The 22,610-nt window shown below is 40.4% G+C and overlaps 1 long non-coding RNA gene across 1 annotated transcript in view; it reads left to right on the top strand.

Moving 5' to 3' along the window:
- Positions 1 to 22,610, top strand: part of LOC115902263 — a 430,874-nt gene that overhangs the window by 278,266 nt on the left and 129,998 nt on the right. The window contains exon 3 of the long non-coding RNA XR_004060604.1: positions 13,972 to 14,084. This is a non-coding gene — a long non-coding RNA (uncharacterized LOC115902263). The remainder of the gene's footprint in view (positions 1 to 13,971; positions 14,085 to 22,610) is intronic.

Raw genomic sequence — 22,610 nt, 5'->3', positions numbered from 1 at the left:
AAGGGGAGATATGCCTAAGCCAACTCTCCAGCTTTCTGGATGTGTGTGTAATGTGAAATTCTCCTCCCAAATACCATGTTCTAGACAAATCCTCATGGCTCTGCACAGTCACTCCTCAGGCTGATTCCCTTTGTTCTCTGCCTGTCCCCCTCCACAGGCTCCATGGGGAGAGGGGTGTCTTGTTTCCATTTTTTAGACAGGGAAAGTTAGATGAGAAAACCCAGTTTGCTATGGCTGCAGTTTAAAAATCCTGCCTGACCCCTCCAGAATGGCAGGAGGCTGGGGGGCTGAAACCAGAATTTCTGTTGTTGGTGACATGTTTATGTTGAAAGGGCATGGTTAGTTTTAATATATTCGTGTCTTCGCTTAGCTAGTCCCAATGTGCTTTGGCCTTAGGAACACTCCTTGTCCTTGTGGCTTTCTCTCTTGGTTTTAAGTCCATGGAAAATATTTCACCTTGATGAAAAGAAACCCCACCTGTTTTCCCCTTATCCCACTCACCCCTGTGAGTGTTTCCAGACTGAGTACAACTCCTCATCTCCCGTGAGGAAGAGCTGTATGTTCTCCAAAACCCAGTAGTTGATCTATGGTAGTCCTGTCTCAGAGACATCTTGAAAGCAGCATTAAAACCAGAGGATTAAATCTCCATTCTCATGCCTTTCCTGCAATCTATCCATTAAATGTTTAATTCTGTCTGTAATGACGGACTCTGTCATTAACTTGTCATGAATGTTGTATTTTTATGATGCTGCCATCGTCACTCAGTGTCCTGTTGCTGCCTGTAGTTTTCTGGTTTCTGAATATTATTCTCAGTTTTACTGCTCAGTCCATTTTTACGTTTCCTATTTTTATAAAAATGTCTTCCTGCTGACTTAAACTTCTCCGAGGTGGAGCTGCCACATGATACAACACCCAACCCACTGGGTTGTTTGTGAGAGCTTTGAAAGAAAAAATCCCAAGTCCCTGCCTTGCTGTCTCGTGTTTGGAATTTCTGCCCTTGTTAATGCAGGAACATGACTCCAAAGGTTTATCAGAGTCTGTGTCCTCGTGATTTTGGCTGCCAGTGTCAATCAGTTTGTCCACAATGGCTGTGGCAGTGCAGAGGAATGGCAGAGGCCGTGCACACGTGTGCACATGGACACACGTGTGTGCAGGAGGTGTAAAACAGTGCAGGGTAAACACACTGTGCTTTAAAGTGTCCTTTTTTGGGGGTGGAGGCAAGAGATATTTAAAGGTCAAAGGGAAGCATTAATAGTGTTAGATAAATTTTACCCTATTTAAATTCAAAACCAATAAGAACTTCATACAATCTTTTGGACAAAGCCTGCAACATTCTAATCTCTGCAAATCCACTCTGTACTGTTCACTGCTCTTCTTATTAATCAGTTCTACAGAGCTGTACTCCTCTCAGTGCTGTTACACACACTGCATTTTTATTCTCCAGCTTGGCCTTTTCTGTATTTTTGCTTCGTCTTACATTCAATTACCCACAGCCTGGTTTGCAGAACAGGGGGCCATTGGGGGCTGCATTTAAGCTACAGCCCATTATGTCATCTTGCTTCGTATATTTTACTCTGATCTTTCTTAGGATGAAACTCATTTATGAATCTTTCTGTGGAGAAATTATGTGCCTTCTTCTGCAGGGTCTGAAATTTGCCTTCTCAATGCCTCTGTTATTAAAAGAACAAGAAAATGCCCAACTTATTTACATCTTGGATCCTGGTACTTGCACCTATTGTTGCAGTTTCCAGAATACCAAGGTATTCTAATTATTGTTGCTCTATTTGATGCTTTCATAATAGTATTTAGTGTTCCAAATCCAATGTCTGCTTTCTGAGGAAGCCTTTTGTGTTCTTTGTAATATATACTTTGAAATTCATTTGAGAAGTCCATCTCCCTTCCTTACCTGTGAGCTTGACAAGCGTTCCTGGAACTGGAAGCTGTTTGCCCAGTGAGAGTTCTCTTTGAAAAAATCCCCAGCTCAGAGCTTATGACATTTGATGAAAGTCTTGGTCACTCTTTAGGGATGGTGCCTGGGATTGAATTTAGAGCTGCTCAGAACTGTCTTGCTTTTTATGTCATTTTCACAATTGCATTTGAATTACTGTTTCTGGTCAAGATGTGTTAAAACCAGGATATATTTATAGTCTTTCATACGCATTCATAAATACGTATACTAAAAATACATGTGTATGACACACTAATTATTTATATTTGTCTGTAGGTATTAATAGCACACAATCATTGTCTACTTAATTTTGTTGCAATAATAAGAGTCATGTGTCACCAACCAAGTTTTTTTTGCCAGGCCTTTTTGTCCACAAGTTCCATCTACGACAAAATTCCGTTGGAAAATTGCTGGTACTATTTCTTTCTAGTATCAAATTTTATTTCTTCCTACTGTTTCCTGATCCCCAGGTTTTTTGAGATGTTTGCTGTGATTTTTCTCCCAGGATTCTTGCTTCATCTTCTGCTTGGCAAACTGGAAGTGTTTGCCATGTTTTGATTTGGTGATGTAGGCATATGTTGTTGGTCATTTAATCAAATTAAGAAATACAGATATTTAATCCTTAGAACTCCAGTTAAAGTGGGATTGAAGTCAGCATAATCCCTGCAATTGGCCAGCTTCTGGATTAGGGTGATGGAGTAATGTTTGCTATGTTCAGTGTGGTTTCTGTAACGTCATACACTGAACTATAGACAGACACACAGATTTTAGAATTAAGAGCTGCATTAGGTACCAAGAAAGAAGGAAAAAGTCCCAGCCATGATGCATTAGAAGCCTTGTGCTGGAATTATAGAAGGATTTCACAGATACAGGATCCAAGCAAATCCTTAGCTTTTAATAGTATAAAACATAGTAAAAGCTGAAAGTTCATGCCAGTCCTTCAAAATAATTGCCTTTAATATTATTATTGATCATGTAGTAGGAGACACAGCCTGAGTGCTATGAGGATTTCAAGGGAATGCTTTACAGCTTAATTATGTTTCCCTGGGAGATTTAACATAATTCAATTTATTTTCCCTCGTGTTTCATCAATCATTATATGAATAGAAAGGAGACCTGAGCTTCATTTCTAAGTGAATTCCTGTAGATTCAAGAACTTTTGACAATATCCATATTGGAGAGAGGAATGCAGCACACCTTCTGTGGGGGAACAAACCTGCAAAGCCTCCGTACAGTGATGGTGAATTTGCTCTTTATTGTTGGTGAATTTTCTGAGGACAAAGTGTTGATCCATGGGACCTCTGTAAACCCAGCTGGGCAAGAAGAAGCCCTCTGAAGTTGGGCCAGTTAATTCTTACAAGTCGTCTATTTCTGAAGAGATTTGATTGGGTATATCAGATGCACATGAATTTTCTTTTTGTCTCACAGAGGGTACTGATGAATTTAGTTCATTTTCTGTACAGTAGCCTGTTACAGAGTAAGTTACAGGTAGGGTTGAATCTTGCCATTGCTGGGTACCCAGCAGCCTCTTCATCTCCATTTTAGAAGCTGCCAAATTATTCAGGCTATTCATCACACTCTCCCAAAGCACTCATTGAAATGAAACGGAGATGATTTTTAGGCCAATGTGGGAATCACCTGAGATGCTGTTTCTGTGCAGTGATAATTGTGAATGTGTTTTATTCAAGGAAAGTCCTGCTGTAAGACAGTCCACATATTTTGCTGATACTGATGTGGTACAAATCATTGCACTGGTTCTGTTGTACCTGTTGGGGCCTCTCAGTTGCTGAGAGGGTGAATTTTGGGGGGCTGGTGGGGGCAGGAGCTGTGCCAAACCAGCCGAGGGAGCGTGGGCTGAGCAGCCACAGCAGTGGCACAGGGAAGGAGAGGAGCTCCAGTTCCCTCCTTGGCTCACCTCTGGGTAGCAATGGCAGGAGATGGTCTATTGCTGGGGGTTGGATGAAGGAGCTTTTAAAAAAATATCAAATAAGTCCAGATCTGAGTCAGTGACTTTTAAAATGAAAGGTCTGCTCTATTACTGTTAATGGGCAGGCTTTCATAATTCTTTGCTATTAGAGTACTAACTCCCTCTTTTCAAAGCCTTCCTGAACCTCTCATTGTCCAGCATTTGTATCCCTCACTTTAATGAGTGCTAAATAAGAATTATATAAGTATTTCAATAATTCTCACTGGACAGTTAATTAAGCATCACTGACTCTAAGGAGCAGTCAGCTATTACCTCCTTTTACAGACAAGTGCTTCCACAGACACAAAGGGAAGAGGTCAATTTAAAAAAAAATGATGTGTGGATTAGTAATCTTTCTCCGTAATAAATGATCTGGCTAACAAGCTGAAACAGTGAAATAAAAACTTGCCTTTTTTTTTCCTCTTTTTTTTTTCCTCTTTCTTCTGTTCCCTCATTTTTTCAATCCAATCTCTTGTGTACCTTCAACCTTCTCTTACGCAGGAAATGAATTCCCTTTAACTTTTTAGGGCCTGAATATTTTGAACTAAAGCTCTCCAAATTTGCTTCCTTCAGAAGATGGCATGGGGCACGGCCCTGCCCAGTTTTTCATGGCACATCCTTTTTTAACAGCTTCTGTGTTTTCTCCTGTTTGATAGATCCTACCACAAACTTCAACTAGAATGAGTGCAAAGGACCGTAATACCAGTCTTACACACAGGGTATTTTATTAAGTCCAGCAGTTAAAAATGTACAAAGTTCCTTGTAATAATCCATTCATTCTGTTCTCGCCTGATTCTTGGAGTAAGCCTGCACAATTATTCAAATCCCAGCTTTTAGCTACAGCATACACCTCGCCATGGGGCTATGCCTCTGTAATCTTGCTTTGGTCTTGCATGTCAAATGGAATTAACTCCCATAAGAAATGTATGCGAAGACAACCCAAAGTGTCTAATCCTACTGCTGTCTTAAATTTCTGAAACTCAGACCTGTCATCTTTTTCTATAGCTTTGTTGAAGTTCTCACTTATGCTTCAGTCCATCCAAAGATGAAGTTTAGGGAAATTAGCATTTTTATGTATTTTTCAGTGGTGCACTCCTGTGGCCTTTTCACGTGTTCCCTTTGTGGAATTATTTTTTCCCCGAACCCGAGCCGTGTTTCCCACCCTGCGAGCGCCTGGTGGAGGTGGATCCGGTTGCTTTTAGCCGGCACTGTACAAGTTGAAACACACAGGGCATTCTGATGCTCACGCGTGGAAATAATGATATCATGATGAATACACCTCAGCAGCTCAGCCCAGCTAATCACAAACCCTAATTCTGCCTCGATTTAATCTCCAGTCGTGGCGCTTTCTTCCTGAATAAAGCTGGAATTAGCTGTGCTCGGTGTAACCGCGTTGTTTGTGTGCTGCACTCGGAGCGGCTCGGCTTTCCCAGCAGCATTCCCGAGCCTCGCTGCTGTTCTCTAGGGGGCACGCTTTCGGATTTCAGACCCAAAATGCCTACATTATACATAATGAAAGGGAAGCAAAAGCACAGCATTATCAGACAGAAACTTAATTTTCCACTTATTCAATCAAATATCAACCAGATCTGATTAGAGGTGGCCAATTTTAGATGAACCAGGCAAAATACATTTACATAGGGGGTCCAGTTTCAACATAATTTCAGTAAAAAGCAATTACAAAATTACAGTCAGATGGAAAGCTGGTTCTTCTGGGTGTCTTGGCTAAGTGAGGTTGGAAGGGTAAAACTGTAACTTATTGTAGTGGATATTTAATAAGTGGTAAAGCCGCAGCACTCTCCACTTGAAAGTTAATTAAGGCCGTGGAATGACCACACTTGTACAGCAAATATGTTAATGGGTTGGCCATGGTAACTGTCACAACAAAGCCCAGCGAAAAATAATGGCTTTATGCAATGTTTTTGCTGATTGTTACATATTTTTTAAAATGTTCTTGTATTTTGTTTTGCATTGTTTTTGCTGATTGTTACATCTTTAAAATAATGCTCTTATATTTCGTTTTGGTTTTGCTGTTTTGAGGAGTAGCATAGCAGCATTTAATTTAGGAACTGCTTGAAGTGATTATTAGAAACTAAGACAAATACTGAAATGCAGACAAAGGTTAAAATATTTGCTTATGTACTGGCACTATGTAAATGTCAATAAGTCATGCATGGTGGGGAGACTTTCTCTTTATTTAGTTTTTTTAGACAGGCTGTGTGATTATTAGAGTGTCCAATTCTTCTCAGAAAGCTTGAGCTAATCCTCTGTATATAGTATTTCATTTATGGGTGTAATTGCTGTGTTATTTTGGTGCCGTTGGATAAGTGAATGCAGTGGCACACAGACTATCAATTGAGTGGCGTGCTTTAAGTGGATTAAATCTTAATTTTCCTCTAAGAAGTCTCCTCATTCAGAGTATGGTCAATTCTGGCCTTCAGGGCTGATTTTGCCTGCTCAGTTCCCATAAAAAATTTTGAACTTTTTTAACAGCCCATGTGCGGATGGGGCAGGTGAGCACGATTGCACCCTTATTTCAAGAAGCCTGGGGACAGCCTAACAAAAATAGTAGAGAGTTAGGAGAAAATGAAAATTTCCCATCCAACTCTGCCATACTCAGAGAAATGTGATCAGGTGGGCAAATGATGGTACCTGCAAGTGGATGGCCTGTTAGGGGTAACTAAGAAACCTGGCAAAGAGGAAAGGATCTTAAGAAAATATATGGAGAATGGATTAGATGGGAGAAGGAAAAAAGCATGCTTGGAGGGTAAGAAGTGATAGCACAACAGAAGAGGAAAATGCAGTATGTGTTTGCAGCAGCTGAAGGAAAACCAGAAAAAGAAAGGAAGGAAAAGGTGGAAATATTTCCAGGTCATCCTGTCAGTGCAGGGGAGTGAAAGGAGGCCTGGCTGTTGTGTTCCAAGGAAGCACGCTGGTGTCAGCTTTGCTCAGTTAATGAGTGATGGGTACCAGCTCCTCAAGTCCCAGCACACACACTACAGTGCAGTGTGAGAGATGAACAGCACTTGTGTGTGGCCAATTCCAGCCAAGAGCAGTAGTAAAAATGTGGAAAACTTATCTGAAGCAGGAGAGCAATGCCTTGTAAAGGTTATTTTGGTTTGGGTGTCCCCAGTTGACAGTTGGGAACTGTTGCAGTGTGTGATAGCCCTTGCTGCCTGCCTAACCTCCAGTTATCCAGTTAACAGTTAAAAACTCTTTCAGTCTCTGGAGTTCTTCCCTCACCACCCTTTGCAAGGTTTTGCTGCATACTTTAAAAAGGCTCAGATAAATTGATGTCTCTCTGTGATATCAGGTGGGGATGGCCTGGAGTTCCTCCCATGCATGTGTCTCTTATCTAAGTAAAAGGTCTTTGGGGGAGGTGATGTCTCTTAATCCATGTTCCAAGACGAGTGTCCCACTTTTGCCTGAGTTCTTGAGATGCCAGTGAAATACAAATAATGATTGCAGCCATGCATGAGTGATTCAGTTCTGATTTTCTGAAAAAGTGTTCCATTTTACTATCTCATTCAAGAGCATGAAAGCAAAAATAGGCCATTTTGAGCAAATGATGCATAATCATGGACCTTAAACACCTTAACACGGAGCTCATACCTGAGGGAGGTTGGAATATGCTCAGTACTTTCTCAAGAGATATCCAAGTTGGTGTCAGATGACTTGTGGATTCTTCTGGAAGTTATGGAAATGTATAATGTGTCTGTGTTTTATTAACCCAAATATTTTTTGCATATAATTACTGATTCAGTGATTCCACTTTGTTTTAAACTGGAATATGTAAGGCCAGAGTGCCTCAATGGAAAACTTTAAAATATACCCACTCTTCCTGAAGAATCATTTTAAAATAATCTATTCTCTTATTTTCAAAGAATTCACATGGCAGGACAGGCTTCAGGTTGTTCTGAAGGACAAAATACATCCTGAGTAGCAGCTTGAATGAGAACTCCAAAACAATTTCCCTAGGGCTGATAATTTAGACAATTGAATTCTATTCTCCATAAATACCTTAAATATCCTAGACAAGTGCTAATGCCTCTGTTGTCTTCTTTTTGCTGACTGCAACCCTCCTGGTCTTTACAGAAAGACCTCTGAACAATGTGGCTGGGGAATGGAAAGGTGCAGAGAGCTTAGGCAATAATATTTTTGCAGTGCTGTCCACTGGAAGAGAATAATGTTTGTCTTTGCAACTACCCTGCTCTCGTGCACTCTGTGCCTTCACTCCTGGCTGACAGTTTCTTAGATCAGTTTTTGTGTTGTTTTCTCGTGTGGTGAAACTCTTTCAGCAGTGTTAAGTCACCTTATTTTTCATATTTTGCCTTGCCCTCCCCTATTCCTTTCCTTCCCACGTCAGCTCCAGAGCTGCAGATTTATTCTGCCCATAATCAGTTTCTGAGTCAGTTTGGGTGACCTTGACTCTGGCTGTATTTTTGTGACTTCTGTCTTTTCTCATCCTCTCTCAGCTTTGCCTGTTTCAGGCTGTAAGTCTCTACCTCTCCATAGAATTTTTCCATACAGGATATAGCCTGAGGTATTGTTGTTTAATATTCTAATAAATGTGTGCCTAAGTATGAGTGTGTCTGCATTGCCAGAAATACCCCAAAATCTTTCTGTGCTTGTGTTATGTCAGTCCTTTGTTTGAAACTCCTTACTCTTGGAAAGTTTGCTCCTGCAATGTGCTGAGTTTGGTCTGGACTGGAGAGCTCCAAATACTCACATGAGTTTCTCTGTGCCAATGTAGCAAATATGTTGTTTTAATTTTGGGGAAAAAAGTCACCAAACCCCAACAAAACAAAACCCCCCAAACTTTAGTCCATATGTTGGGGTTTTTTTATTCTTTCAGAGTTGCCTGTTTGTTTGCTTTTTATTGAGATTGTTTGTCTAAAAACACACTCTCAAACTTTGGTTCTGAGTTGACTCTCCAAGGCTTGCCTTCTGTCCTTTATGTTCTGGAATGTTTGCATTCTCCCTGCTCCAGCATCTAAATGTGTCAGCCTGGTCTTAAGATGATGGTCTCACTTTCAAATGGGAGTATCAAAAACACTTAGCAATGTGCTTGCAAGGCTCACAAAGCCATTTTAAATCCTCTGATAGAAGCTATCTATTATAATTGCACCAAGTACTGTTATTAATGTCTCCAGCCTCTCCATTCTGTTTCTGCTCAAGCCATGCCCAAGAACAATTAGCTGTTTGTTTGACCTGCATTATAACATCATCTCTCCATTATGATAACAGTGGAGTGACTAAGAACAACACATAATCTTCAGATTTAATGGGGCAGAAGACTGCAAAGGGCCAAACCCGTCTTGATGAAATGCCCTCAAGTCAGCAACTTTATGCAAAGGTGGATGTGGCACAATGTGATTTCTGTGGCTCTGTCTGATTGCTACACAGAAATCCAGGACTGATACCAAGGCCACTGCAGCAGATCAGTCAGAAACTGCTGTTGAACATAGGAAATACTGTGGGGAACTCAGCAGCTCAATCTCTGCTGACTTTAGCAGAGACAAAATTATTTTACCCCACCTGTTGGTGTGCATGCAAATGAGAAACATTCCCTCTTCCTAAAATTCCTTGTGTGTGCCCAGAGTGTTCACCATTCATGTTACCAGGGCAGGGCTGTTTCTTTGATGAGGTGATCAGGAGCTGACTGTGATGGGGCACCTCAGTGGATGGACACAACACCGAGGACATGACAGTGCAGATTTCTCTGAGTAGAGCTGTTGGGATGACACCCTGTGAATGAAACTGCTTCTTGCCTAATATAGGCTGTGTTTGTAGACAATAACCTGGAAACACATTGCATTCTGAGAACTGAAGTCTAAAAATGCATATATTGGTCCAACAAATACATCACATTATCAGTTTTATTTTTCTGCTTCTATTGAATGCAGAACACGTGCTGCTAAGAAACAAAAAGGACATGCATTTATTTTCAGGCATAGGACTTTGCAACCACTTGGGAAGAATATTCTTGATTGAGAACCAAAACATTCCATGATGCTTAACAAACCTGCAAATTGAAAAATCAACATCTGCCCTGTGTAGCAACATAGCGGGAGAAAGACCTGAAAAATTCAAAATACTCTTTAAATTATGTTTCAGTGCATTTATAAAATTACTATTCCCTGAATTAAGGCTCAGGCTGGTTTTATATGGCAGCATCTGTTGTGTGGATGGGCAAAATCTCCTCCTGCACTTGCTGCTGGATGGTCCCAGGAACATGGGGCTGTGTCTCCCTGAACACTCCCACAATGGTGTCTTAAAACAAGATATTAATATATTAAACCACTGAGGATGACCTCAGCTATCCAAACCCCACAACTCCTGCACTCACAGTTCCCCTTCCTGATGCAATGTAGGAGTTTGCACCGGAGCAGCCAATGGAGGCGAGCAGAGCACAGTCTCTGTTCAGACAGAGGAAGGCACTGCTCTAAAGGAAACACAGAAACCTGTGATTATGCACTTACTGCAGTGCTGCCTGCCTGCTGAACGGCTGGGAATATTTTTGCTGTTTCCCTTATTTACATATCACAGCCATGTCTTTATAAAGTTACTTTAATAATTTATTAGATTGATCTTTTCAAAAATCTGCCCAGGCTAGGTGTCATTAGGAAAAGTTATTTCAACTTATTTAAAGGTTTGTGCCCAGGTAGGGCATTTACCTGCCTCACTGCTGATATTCTAAAAATACCTCCATGTCCATACTATTATCCATTCTTCACGTCCAATTGCTCTGTTATGGTAATAGTCAGAAGCACACCATGTAGTAATTACTTACAGCTGACTTAAGAAAAGAATATTCAACTCCCCCACTGTTCCACTAGAAGGTCTTTATGCGCTATTAACTCATTCCTGTTTATTAATACTCTACTGGTAATTCTGGCTGCTGCTTTTTAGGTTTGTAATGGGAGGACTATTAAACAGCAATTATTGACCATATGGGTTAGTGGATATTTGTGGTGGTTGTTGGGTGGTTGGTTTTTTGTGGGTTTTTAATGTTTTTTAATGTTTTTAGGTTGTTTTTAAGGAGCCATATCACAATATAGTGGTGCAACTTTACATCTGCCTGGGATTAACAACTTTGGCAGTGTTCCCCACCTAGAAAATGCAAATTCCGTATTTCAGAAATATCTGAAGCTGTGAAAATACAGAGCAATTTAAAAAACATGAAAACCCTGTGCCAGACAAAGTGAAAATATTTTTTATCTTTTCTCCAGCAGTGGGGATAGGGTTTGAATTATTTTCTTTGGGGGTTTTTTGGTCTGTCTTTCTGTTTCTCTTTCTTTGACTTTTTTTATTTTTTTAGTTCTCGTCCTAGAATTTTGTAATGGTCAAGTGTAGATTTCAAACTAATCAAACTTCTTCTAGAAAAGTGTGAATGATAGCACTTTTAAGAACTAGAAATTTGCCTTCCTCGGTAAGCTTGCCTAGTGGGAAGATTGAGGAGAGACAAAATTACAGCAATTATCTTTCAAATAGCTGGGCTGAAAAAATGGTGTCTTCCCCCCTTTTCCTCTCCTGCCTTTTTTTTTTGCCTTTTTTAAAAATCATTTTAAAATCCAACTGCAGTTCCTGCCTTTGCCAGCAGCAATAGCTGTCAGTCACTGCGCTGATGATTCCTTTTCCCACTGCTCTGCACTGGGAAGGCCAAACCAGCCACAGTTTTGGCAACCGCTCTCATTGTGGTGAGAAAATAAAACACTTCAGCAGGGAAAAAATATGTAGCAGCAGTGAGAAAAGGTAAACATGAATGTGGGATGTGGTGTAGGAGAAAAGGGATTTGGGAGGTGAGTTGATTTTAATGCAAAAGTGCTGGGCTGTGAACAAGTGTTTTGCAAGATATATTCTCATTTCTCAATTCTCTTTGGGGTTGTCCCTAACACCACTGAAGAAGAGTCAAACTTGGAAAACCAATTACTTATATTTGCCACTGACATGGCTTTTTTCTAGAATTTTCTTAATCCCTTAATACTCTTCTTACACTTTCTTAGTGCTCCTACTTGTGTGTGTTTGACTTGGATTATGAGTCTCAGCTGTGTCAGTGTGGTCCTCTGAGCTGCTGACCAGTAACAGCTCCATTTAGACAAAATTGTGGGCACAGCTGCTTTTGGGGATTGTTGCATAGTAGAAAAATCTCTGCAGTACTAAAATAAGTCAAAATAATAATAAAGTCAAAATAAAGTAAAAAAGAATTAATTTTAAATTTGAAATCTACTGCTTTATCACTGATTAAACGCTATTTTTGTCTTCCTTTATTTCTTTTTTTTCTCCTTTAACATTGAAATTTTTCTTGGACTAACGAAACAAATTCTTGTGTGATGTGTCACACACAATTATTGCTTAGAGGATGTATATTTTTTGGAAAAGCTGGTGCACTCCTGTGCTTTTAGGTCCTGAATGTTTTAGTGATGCTTTTTTCCCAGGCGGTGAAGCTGAGAGAGGAAAAACTGAAGGGATGTGTTCAGTAGAGAAGGATGGGCCTGGTGGAAGGTGGGAAGTCCTTGCTCACAGGCTTTTACCCCTGCCTTGCCAGGAATAGCTGCACAGCACTGGCAGAAATCTGCTGAGGGACATTAGACAAGGGGGCTGAAGGTATAAAAAGGTGACATTGATTTTATTGCTCAGAAATATGGGCCAGTTAATTTTCTTTATGTGCCTGGCATCTTGGCCATGCTGCTTGATTTTTTTTTTTGCCTGGTGTAGTTTGTTATTTAAAATTGCTGTTTAGGTGGATGTGTCATTTCAAGTTTGGAATAAAGGATAACTGGGAATCCTGAGTGAGGTGGCCCTGGCTGTCCAGCAGGACTTCATTGGCTTGACTCTCTCATCTCCAAGTCAAACCTGCCCTGAAATAATTATATATTAATAAGAGAATGTTCCAAAATTTTATTCTGATACTGTAAAATTGCAGGTGAAAACTGGCTCTGCTGCTGATGTGTAGCTTAGGCTGGGAAATGAGTAGAGCATGATATTTGTTGAGAAACTGGAGTGGAGGAGCAACCCCTGACCATGCTCAAAGAAAAATGTTGTGCAAGTGATTCAACTCTTCCCTCTCTTGCAGGGGAGAGATTAGAGGTGCACCACTTTGTCAGTTCATCTCCTTAACTCATCATATATTATTTATTACAAGGATTTGGTTTCCTAAGCCTGTTGTCTTCTTTTCTCTTAAGATACCACTGACTATTTGATCTTGAGGGCTTATTTTTTATGATGATGGTGATTATGATTATTATTATGTACAGGTATTTGGGGAGGGAAGGATTTTGAGCAACAGCAAAACCCAAGCTTTTAAACATATGGGCTGTCAGTGTTTTTGTCTTGTTTTGGCACTTTTTGCACCTCATGCTAATGGTGTGATTGTGGTTGGTTTAAATACATCTGGGGTCTCCTGGAGCCTTGATTGCCGGGGTTTCCTGACTCTGCTATAATTCTGTGCATGGAGGTTCTTAAGTAAACTGGCTTAGACACTTTGAATTAATTTGCAGGATTTTAAAGATAAAAGAAAAACTTTAAAAACAAGTCTTTATACCCATCAACCTCATTTAATTTAAAAAAAGTAAAATTTGTGATGGCCAGGGTTTCTTGTTTGTTCATTCTTATGCCAACCCACCCCCAAAACTTATAGACTAATGAAGATGTTAACATTTAACATCATTCAATACAGCCTAAGTATTTTCACAGAGAACAGGTGCATTCTTGGCATAGCTGGTGTTATAGGGTGGATTCTCCATCTATCAAATGTTCAGAAGAAGCCTTTCATTTAAAAAGAAGGGAAGTCTTGTAGAAAAAATGGCATGTATGGGCTAAAATAAAATTAAAAAATAAACTAGGCAGTAACTAACTTGCTCATGTGGTTGGCAAACTGAGAGCAAAACTGTCATGGCTTTGTTCAGTTGCTAAAGGGATGATACGGAAATGTTTGATTAAAGGACTGGACTGTCTCCCCACCTAAGCCAGACATGAAAAGTTATAAAGAATATCAAATGAAGCTGTACCAATGTGACACATCCCTGGTTTTTCCTCTCCTTGCCCCTCTCTCCAGGCAGCTGATGAGAACAGAGGAAAGAGCAGATCATGGCACCAAATCCTGCCCTGGGGCTGAGCGGGGCTGAAGGAGTGGCCCTGTGTGGAGAAGCAGATGGAGTTCTGCAAACTGTAAGTGCCTGCTCTGGTACATTCCTTCCCAAGCAAACCCCCATGTCTGTGGTAACTGCATTTTTTTGGGCAAATTCCTTCCTAAATGTTGTTGTGAGATCAGAGAGAAGTACAAGCTTTGTAACTGCCTTTGGTCATTTGGGATCTCCCCTTCCTCCCCTGGCTGCCATGGCACCCTTTCGTCCTTCCCCGCGCTGACTGAAACGTTTTGGGTTCGTTCTTTATACGTTCAGATAAATCTTTTGTAATGGATTTTTGGGTTTTGCAGCTTAACGATATCAAATCCTTCCTAAGATTTATTGTCAGTCTCACTTGACCTGCGGATCAGAACTTAGAATGGTTGATGGAATTTGTTGCAGAATCAGGGAATGTTGTGAAAGTTGCTATTTTTGGTTTCTGTTTTGCAGTATCTGGAGACCACAGATTTAAAAAAATGAAATGATAAATAATGTTTTCTTGGGTGTTCAAAACATGATGAGTGTGTGTGTTTCATGAACTTTGGCTTCTGGACAAGCTGATTTGTACTATTCCTGATAAACAGATGCAAGACATCCAAGGTTTTTAGCTTTTAGAATTTCAGAATTCCTTAAAAAAAAACCTCACCACCACCTCCCAGTGAAGGTTATAGACTGGCAGAGTGAGAATTTCAGCTCCTGGTAATCAGTTTGCTTTTCACAGACCTCGCTGAAGGGTTCACAGCCCCTTTCCAGCCTTACTGGAGACACATCTCTGTATAAGCAAAGGAGGAAAATGTGTTGGAGCTGGTGTGGACAAAATATTTCTAGGAGATAGGACTGGTGTTGGACCAGGTCTTCTTTGTAGAATACAGAGTGGGTTTGTTGCCTTCCTTCTGCAGAGCTTGAGGCTGTCCCACCACTCCAGCTCGGTGGGAGAGGCGGCCCCATGGCTGTGGGAGGAGGAGGAGCAGGCTCAGAAATGGCATTTCATCCAAAGGGGGCCCAAAAGAAATTAAGTTTAGCAAAGAAAACAAGTTTCATCAGTTAAGGCAATAAAGCACAGTCCTGGAGCAAGTCAATAATGCTCAATTGACAGCCAGTCAATATTTGTACTGGATTAACTTTTCAGGGAATGTGGAGATTTCGGGGGGTTTTATGTAAACACTGTAAATAGGCTGGGACACTAAAGTAGGGTTACAAATACCGCGTGTCAGATTAGATTAGGATCACTTCCTGGGAGCAGGATTTCTCCTACCACGAAAGAGACATTTATAGCTTGTGAAATGAACAGAGATACAAATTTTTTTGTTTGTCAAATGTATTCCAAAATGCAGCCAGGCAGATCTCATGGCAGTGCTGCTCAGAACACTTCAAAGGGCAGCCTCTGTGTGAGGTCAGGCTTGCTCACCTTCTGTCTGTGCTGTGCCCAAGCTGTGCCAGGTTGAACTGCAATTGAGGTGGCATTGAGGCTCCAACTCGATTAACAGGAATACTGTATAAATTAATTTAAATTTTGAACTTCATATAATGTGAAGAGCTATTAAGAAATATTCAGTATTTGTCATTCTGCTCCTTGCTGAAGAATTGGGTTGAGACATGACCAAAATGTGCTGGTTCTGACATCTGTAACACAAGGTTTAGTCTCTACAAGTCTTCTTTTACAATGCTTTGCAGTGGCATTCCTGCCACCCACGTCTAACCAATGAAAAATCCATTTACCTTTTCCAAAGCTGGAAGCAAAGTGGAGAAACATTTTGAGAGGAAATTAGTAATTTACAGTGCCTTTTTTTCAAGATGTTGCCTTCACATTTCCTGACTTGTTAGAAGGATCTCAAATTACTGCAAGATGCTCAGTTCTCTAGAAATTATTGAGGGTGATTTGGCCTGTCCTGCCTGTCCCCAGGCACGGAAATGAGGGCAGGCAGAAGCTGGCACTGCCCAGATGGGCAGAACAGCCCAAGTAAATCTGCTTTTATGTGTATGAAACACGTGCATGGCTCTAGTGAAGTCCATGCAGGTAACACATCGCTAGGAGCCCCTCTTGCTGGAAAGTAGATTACTGCATTTTATTGTTCTTTCTTTTATTTCTCCTGCCCTTTTTTTTTCCTTAGAAAAGGTAATTAGGCCATAAACAGAGGTCTGACAACTAATTTTATCTGCAGCAAAATTAATATCGTAAGCAACAGATAATTTCAGCTGAGCAGAATTAAAAAAGATATATATTAATGACATTTTAAAACCAGAAAATCTAATTTTTTTCCTTCTGAACTTTTCATACCTGGCTCTTTTGATATGTGTGGAGATGCTCACTCCTTTAGTGAACAAATGTTTTGCCTCTGTACTGTTCCTGCCTCACCAACAGGCCTGGCTGGTGTCGGCCTGTGGTACGAAGTTGCTTTTAATTTCCTCTCTCTTGTTCTCTGGTTCCTTTCAAAGCAGAAATGATCTGAGGGAAAAGACATTGCTTTTCTTACCTCTAAATTTTCATTGACATTAATAGGAGGCAGGTGGCCAAGTCCCCGCGTACAGCTTTGAAAATTTAAGGTTTAACTTTTTTTTTTTTTTAACCCTGGGCAGATTCTTACACTGCTGGAGTTGTGAATCCTCAGAAAAGATATTAAATGTGCAACCATACCATGTCAGCAGTGCCTAGAGAGTTTATCTACAAAATTTTCGCCTACCTTCCAAATCTATAACCCTAAAATATTGATTGGTTAAAAGGTAGTGGATAAAGATTAACACAGCACAGCAGCAGATTACCCTAATCAAATAAAAAGACTATTAACAGAGCTGCTCACAGTTCTGAAGATGTTGGTTTGAAATACAGATGTCTTAACCAAAGTGCTATGTCTCATTTTCTGAATGCATTTTTGAATGCATTTAAATAAATTACCAAATAGAAAGAAAGCAGAGAAAAACTCCACATGCTCCAGACAGTAAATTTCCATTTATAATAAAATTATTTCATGCCTTTCAGTAAGTAGTTGGAACTTCTAAAGATCTATTCCACTGGCTAGTATGAAGTCAAGCAGTGATTCCCATCCTAGAAGGCTCTGTGGGCACATGTGTGATTTTAAACCTGTTAGGTTCATTTGGTGCTCTAGGTTCCTTTGGAAAACTGTCCCTGCTTCAGATCAGCACGGGTTCAGGTGGCTTGGAATTTGTCACAAACATTTTATTTAGCTTATTAGCGTTCCATAGGAGTAAGCTACCGGGAATACCACTTGGAAAAGAGCAGCATTTGTCACTAATGCTTTTAGTGTACACTGGGAATTTTTATCCAGCCAAAGGCTGAGCTGTGTTTTATCCCCTTGGAAGAATTTCCCATTGAGTGACGGCTGAGCAGGGATTGAGCTAATAACCCATGCCCTGGGTTATTGGAGGCACAGAGACAGAAAGAGAAAATAGGGTGGGTAATGTATTAATTTTCATCAGTTATGGACAATACTATTAAATTACTGACTCTTGTTGAAATAATGTGTCAACGATTAATAATGTCATTTCAGCTTCCCAAACTTTCCTACCTAAAAATTTTAATTCAGAAAGAAAAGATGTGAAAATGTGTGAGAGAGGTTTTGGCGCTCTAACTCATAGGTATGGAGGTCTTTTGTTTTTGTTTTTGTTTGAAATCGCACCTAATTTTAAGTCACAGTGTAAATGAGGTTTTAAAAGTTTTTAACAGCGATGTGGATAAATTTGGAATTAAAATTGAGATCTGAAATGTTGTGTTGCTCCACTTTTAAAAATAAGTTCCCTCCTCATTTGCAATTAAAATGCCTAGAATCTGCATAAAATGTGTGAAATTAGAGATAATTGAAATACAGTAGCTATAAATATGTCTACTCCATTTGAAAAATAAATAAAATGTCCACTAAAAGTGTGCGAAAGCCGTACCCCCTTCTCTTGTTTCTCACATTTGGATCTCTGGCGTTTTTCACACTTTTATAGCTAATTTTTATTGCAAAACAATATGTTACATTTGTAGCCGTTGTGGGAATGCAGAATAGCCCCTGGCAGCTCTGTAAAAAATGGGATGTTGGGAACACATTTAGAAGAATATAGCTTTCAATTTCATCCCCAGCATTGGTGTCGTGGAATCATATTAAGTGTGATCTAACAAAAACAAAAGGGAAAAAAAAAAGAAAAACAAACGTTTAGAAAAATAATTGAAATCAGCTATTATTTAAAGTATGTTCATTTCCCCTGTTTGGATGTTTTCATAGTGTAAGTTGTTGTGATGTAGTGGTTTTCCAGGAGTGAAACTGCAAAGCCAGGTTGGTGCCATTCCCTGGAATGTGCTGTGCCACTCCATCCACAGCTCTGGGATGAGCAGCCACAGCCAGTGCCACAGCGGGTCAGGGGGCCCTGGGCAGGGAGCCTGGAGGAGCTCCCATTCTATCCCATTCTCCATTATCAATTATTGCTTATTAGCCTGGGCTCTGGGGAGTGTCTGCCACTAGAGCAGAGCAGCATCTCACATGCAAATCATAAAGAGCTTCTTTAACTTCAGTCTTGAAACTCTGAAAAATATTATTCCTATAACATCCTGTGCATCCTTAGTGAAATTGCACTGTGCTGTCCTGTAATTTCCAATGCTGTGCTGTGTTTCAGTTCCTGGGGAACACCAATCAACTCCCAAAGAGCTGCTTTGGTGGGGAAATGAGCAGCTTTTCAACAGCTCTGCGTCCAGCACAAGCACACACAGCAATTTGCTGTAATTCACACAAAACTGAATTGAAAGGCCTGGGTGAAGGTTACTGCCCTGGCTCCTCGGTGCTCCCGGTCCTGGGATATTATTTCTGGAAGCCCTGCTTTCTGGAGGCGTGCCTTGCACAGGGAATTATGCCAAAACAAAAGAGTTTCCGTGCAGGTTTTATCCTGGGGGTAACAGGAATTCAGCAGGTTTTGATGTTGGTGGCTCCTTCAGTAGCTCTCCCCTTCCCTGTACAGTGAGTATCACAGGGACTTTGTTGCACTCTGGCTTGGGAATGTAATATATTTTCCCCTTACTTTCCTCTTTCCCCCCCAAGTGAATTTATTAATAAATCAGAATACTGTATTTTTGACAGAGGTGTGGATGTGTACTGGACTCGGGTGCCTCACTTCAAATCTTCCACAATTTCTGATTTGGGGATAAGAATTATGAGGAGGAGGCAGATTTCCAGGATGTGTTTGAGGAGTGCTGAAATGTTAATGCATTAAGACTGAAACGGTGGGATTTAAATCGCTACATTGAGCTGCACATAGGTACAGAGGGATTGATCCCAGAAAAGTACCAGAGAGGTTGTGTCTCATACAGGCCTAACCACTATGGAGTCATTCTTCAGAGACAGACCAAGCGACAGAAGAACCACAGCCTTACCTGCAAGGTGCCTTTTCATAGGTGCTTTTTTCTCTCCTTTTAAGTTGTCCTCAAGGAAAAATAAGAGCAAAAAGTCCCTGTGCTTCTCACTGCACATCTACAGCACTTCATAAATAATAGTGGCTGTTTTAAAAGCAGGGGACAGGCAGAGGGTTACAATGGATGAAAGCTAGTTAGTGAGTTAGCCAGATAAATGCTTAAAAGAACAGCAGCAAAGATAATCCTGCATTTATTTCTGAGGGATTCACCAGATGACCCTTTTCTGTCTTTCCTGATCTGTGTTTCTTGAGTCAAAGGGCTGAGCAGAGACCTGAAAAACAAACCTGCAAACTTGGGGTATTGCTGTGATTTGTGATCGTGCCTCCTTCGGCTCCTGGGTTCCGTTTCGGAGTATCTCAGTTAAACCTTGTGTCCAGCATGGGCTGGCTTTGGAGGGAGCTGTGGCAGAGACTCCCTGGCAGACACAGGCACTGGTTCTCTCCAAACTTGTGAGTGACATGTGCAAAATTGATCATTTCAAGAGCCTTTTGTATAACACAAAACTTCAAGCAGAGAACCCAAGGCATTTCCTTTCATCAACCTGGTTCTAATTTGATCAAAGCACGAAAAAATTCAACCCGCCTTATTTCCTGTCCAGTTCTTTTACACTTTACAGCACATTATATATCAGTCTCATATCCCTGAATTTTAAGAAGCAACCAGTTATATAATTGGATCAACAGTTGCCAATCACTCCAGCACAGCACTGCACTATTACTAAGCTGACTATAATTTTGAAGCTCTTTTTTTATTATGCGTATGACTATATTATCACTGTATACATATTAGGACAGCTGAATGAGCCCCTCAAGGAAAATAAGGGTTCAAATAACTTTGAGAGGGGGGAGAGATGAACAGAATTGAGGATTCACCCCTGTTACAACCGTGGTGCCTCATGGCACAGTTCCAGGAGAAAGGAAAAGAACAGTAGCCGTGTGCTGTCTGTGAATCCTGCCCACAAATCAGAAAATTGCAATGCTGCTGAAGTGAGCCATCTTGCATGCTTAAGCAAATTAAAAATCAAATGCGTTTTCTGCTCTCAAATGTGATGGATCGCAGAGGAATTTTGCAATATGTGAGTCTTTAAATCCAGTTCCTTTGCTCACAGTGCTCCCTCCTCCCCACAGACACCTGCACACAAGTTCAGAATAAAGCCACTCTGGCTTTGCACTGCTCCTTCCTGAAGAATTGGGGAGTTGTCATTTGCATGTGACAAAAGCAGGTGCTGCTCCATGTCAGTAATTTGCACAATTATGTAAGAGAGTTAAAAACATCAGGTAAATAGTAGTATTTCCCCCTGAAGCCTAGGAAGTCAGAGTTCTTTGGAATACCTTGAACCCTGTCTCAGTAGTATCTCCTTAAAGAAAAGTGAGTGACAGTCTGTTAGAAAACTCTGTTTTATACCATTAATTTACAGATAAGGATTGTTAGTCAAATAAGCATTTAATTCCCAATAGCCTGAATGTTTCAATACCTCGTAGCAAACAAATACATAGAATGTACACAATGGCAAACAAATTACAGAAATATTCCATAGAATTGACGTATGAACTCATAACCTCTTAGGTAAAGGTGAATGACTATTGATGGAATTTTTTTATTGTGAGGACCTCCCTCCTTTTTTGTTGTTCTGTGCAATTCATTTGTATGCATTAGCTTGAAAGAATTAAACCTGTAAATCATAGCTTAGACAATAATAATAATATAAAGAAAACATTATGATTCTTTCTGGTTTTGCCACTCAGACATTTACCTGCTTCTGTTTTGGCTTTTTCTCTCTGAGCATACACACACAGTCATGAATATTTGTAGATATTTTTAGGTAAAAATATGTTTTGTAGGAACATATACATGTGTTTCCAGTATAGACATTTTTAAAAGGACATTAATTTCATACATTTTACATATCTGTAGGCACAGGCAGACAAAAGCATACATGCATAAAAATGTAATGTCTCTCCTCAGCAGTCAGATTCTCTGCCCTACAGGACTTCACCAGGAAAACTCACAAGCAAAATGCAGTTTTAAGCACCTTGCTGTAGTTAAAATTGCCCAGTGATTTTTGGACAAAGTGATCAAATTCAGGTGAAAGTGAGCCTGAATTTTGAAGTCGAGGAGGTTTCAGTAGGAGGTTTGTGTGGTTGTTTATTTGTTTTTTGGTGGGGTTTTTTGTGGGGTTTTTTTGTTTGTTTGTTTTTTGGTTGGGTTGTTTGTTGGGTTTTTTTGTGGTGACCAGTGTTCCCTTCATGTCTTATTTGGTACCTGGCTCTTTGCACCCCTGCACCTTGTCCACAGGCTGATAAAATGAAATGTGTCTTATCCCTTTTGCAGCCTGCTTTACAGTACTGTATTTTTTTTTCTTTAGCCATTCCTGCTGTGGTTTTAAGTAATGCAACAAAACCACTTAAGCACCTTCTGTATGAAGCTGGTTGTTGCATGAGGAGTGTGGTCATCTTCAGCTGCTGCAGTGTCCTTTAAAACCCCCCAGCCCAGAGACAAAGCCAGCCCCGTGCAGTTGCTGTGTGTGCAAGTGTATGCATGCAAACAGAACTCAATCTGTTACAAACACAGAAATTGGATCAGCCGAGAAACAAGCCCTGTGCCCTCGTCCTCCCCCTCTGCCCATCCCTAGGATAATAGGAGAATTGAAATTCCTATTTCCAGACTCACTACAGATTAATATGGTTCAGCATAGATACTTATTTCTCTGATAGTTTCCCATGCATCTTCCCAGTGAAGTTGATAGAAATTACTCCAGCAGAATGCGTAAAGCAGATGTTATCCCATTAATTAGCTCTGGACCTGAGCAGGCTCAAGACTTTTCCATTTTCAGGCCGATAGGAATTGGTCCCAGTGAGCGTGCTCCATATCCACATTTAGTATCATCTCATAAACAGCACTGAAAACACAGCAGGCCCTTGATGAAGATACATTAGCTTATTTCTAATTTAAAGTTATGTTGCTTAACCTTAATGTAATTGGTCACTGGTGACCGACTGTTTGTATAGCGAGTTGATGACCAAAGAGCTGTAATAAATTATAAAACTTACTGCTTAAATAGAGGGAATGACTGTTCTGTTAAAAGCCTCGCTTGTAATAATGGTAAAATAATTACACCTCAAAGGAAGAGCCTTGGATCTGATAAAGCTACCAAAGTCTTTCAGATGA

The sequence above is a fragment of the Camarhynchus parvulus genome, chromosome 3, assembly GCF_901933205.1.
Source record: "Camarhynchus parvulus chromosome 3, STF_HiC, whole genome shotgun sequence".
NCBI lineage: Eukaryota > Metazoa > Chordata > Aves > Passeriformes > Thraupidae > Camarhynchus > Camarhynchus parvulus.
Note: the sequence above shows the minus strand (reverse complement) of the source record. Positions and strands in the feature narration are given on the sequence as shown.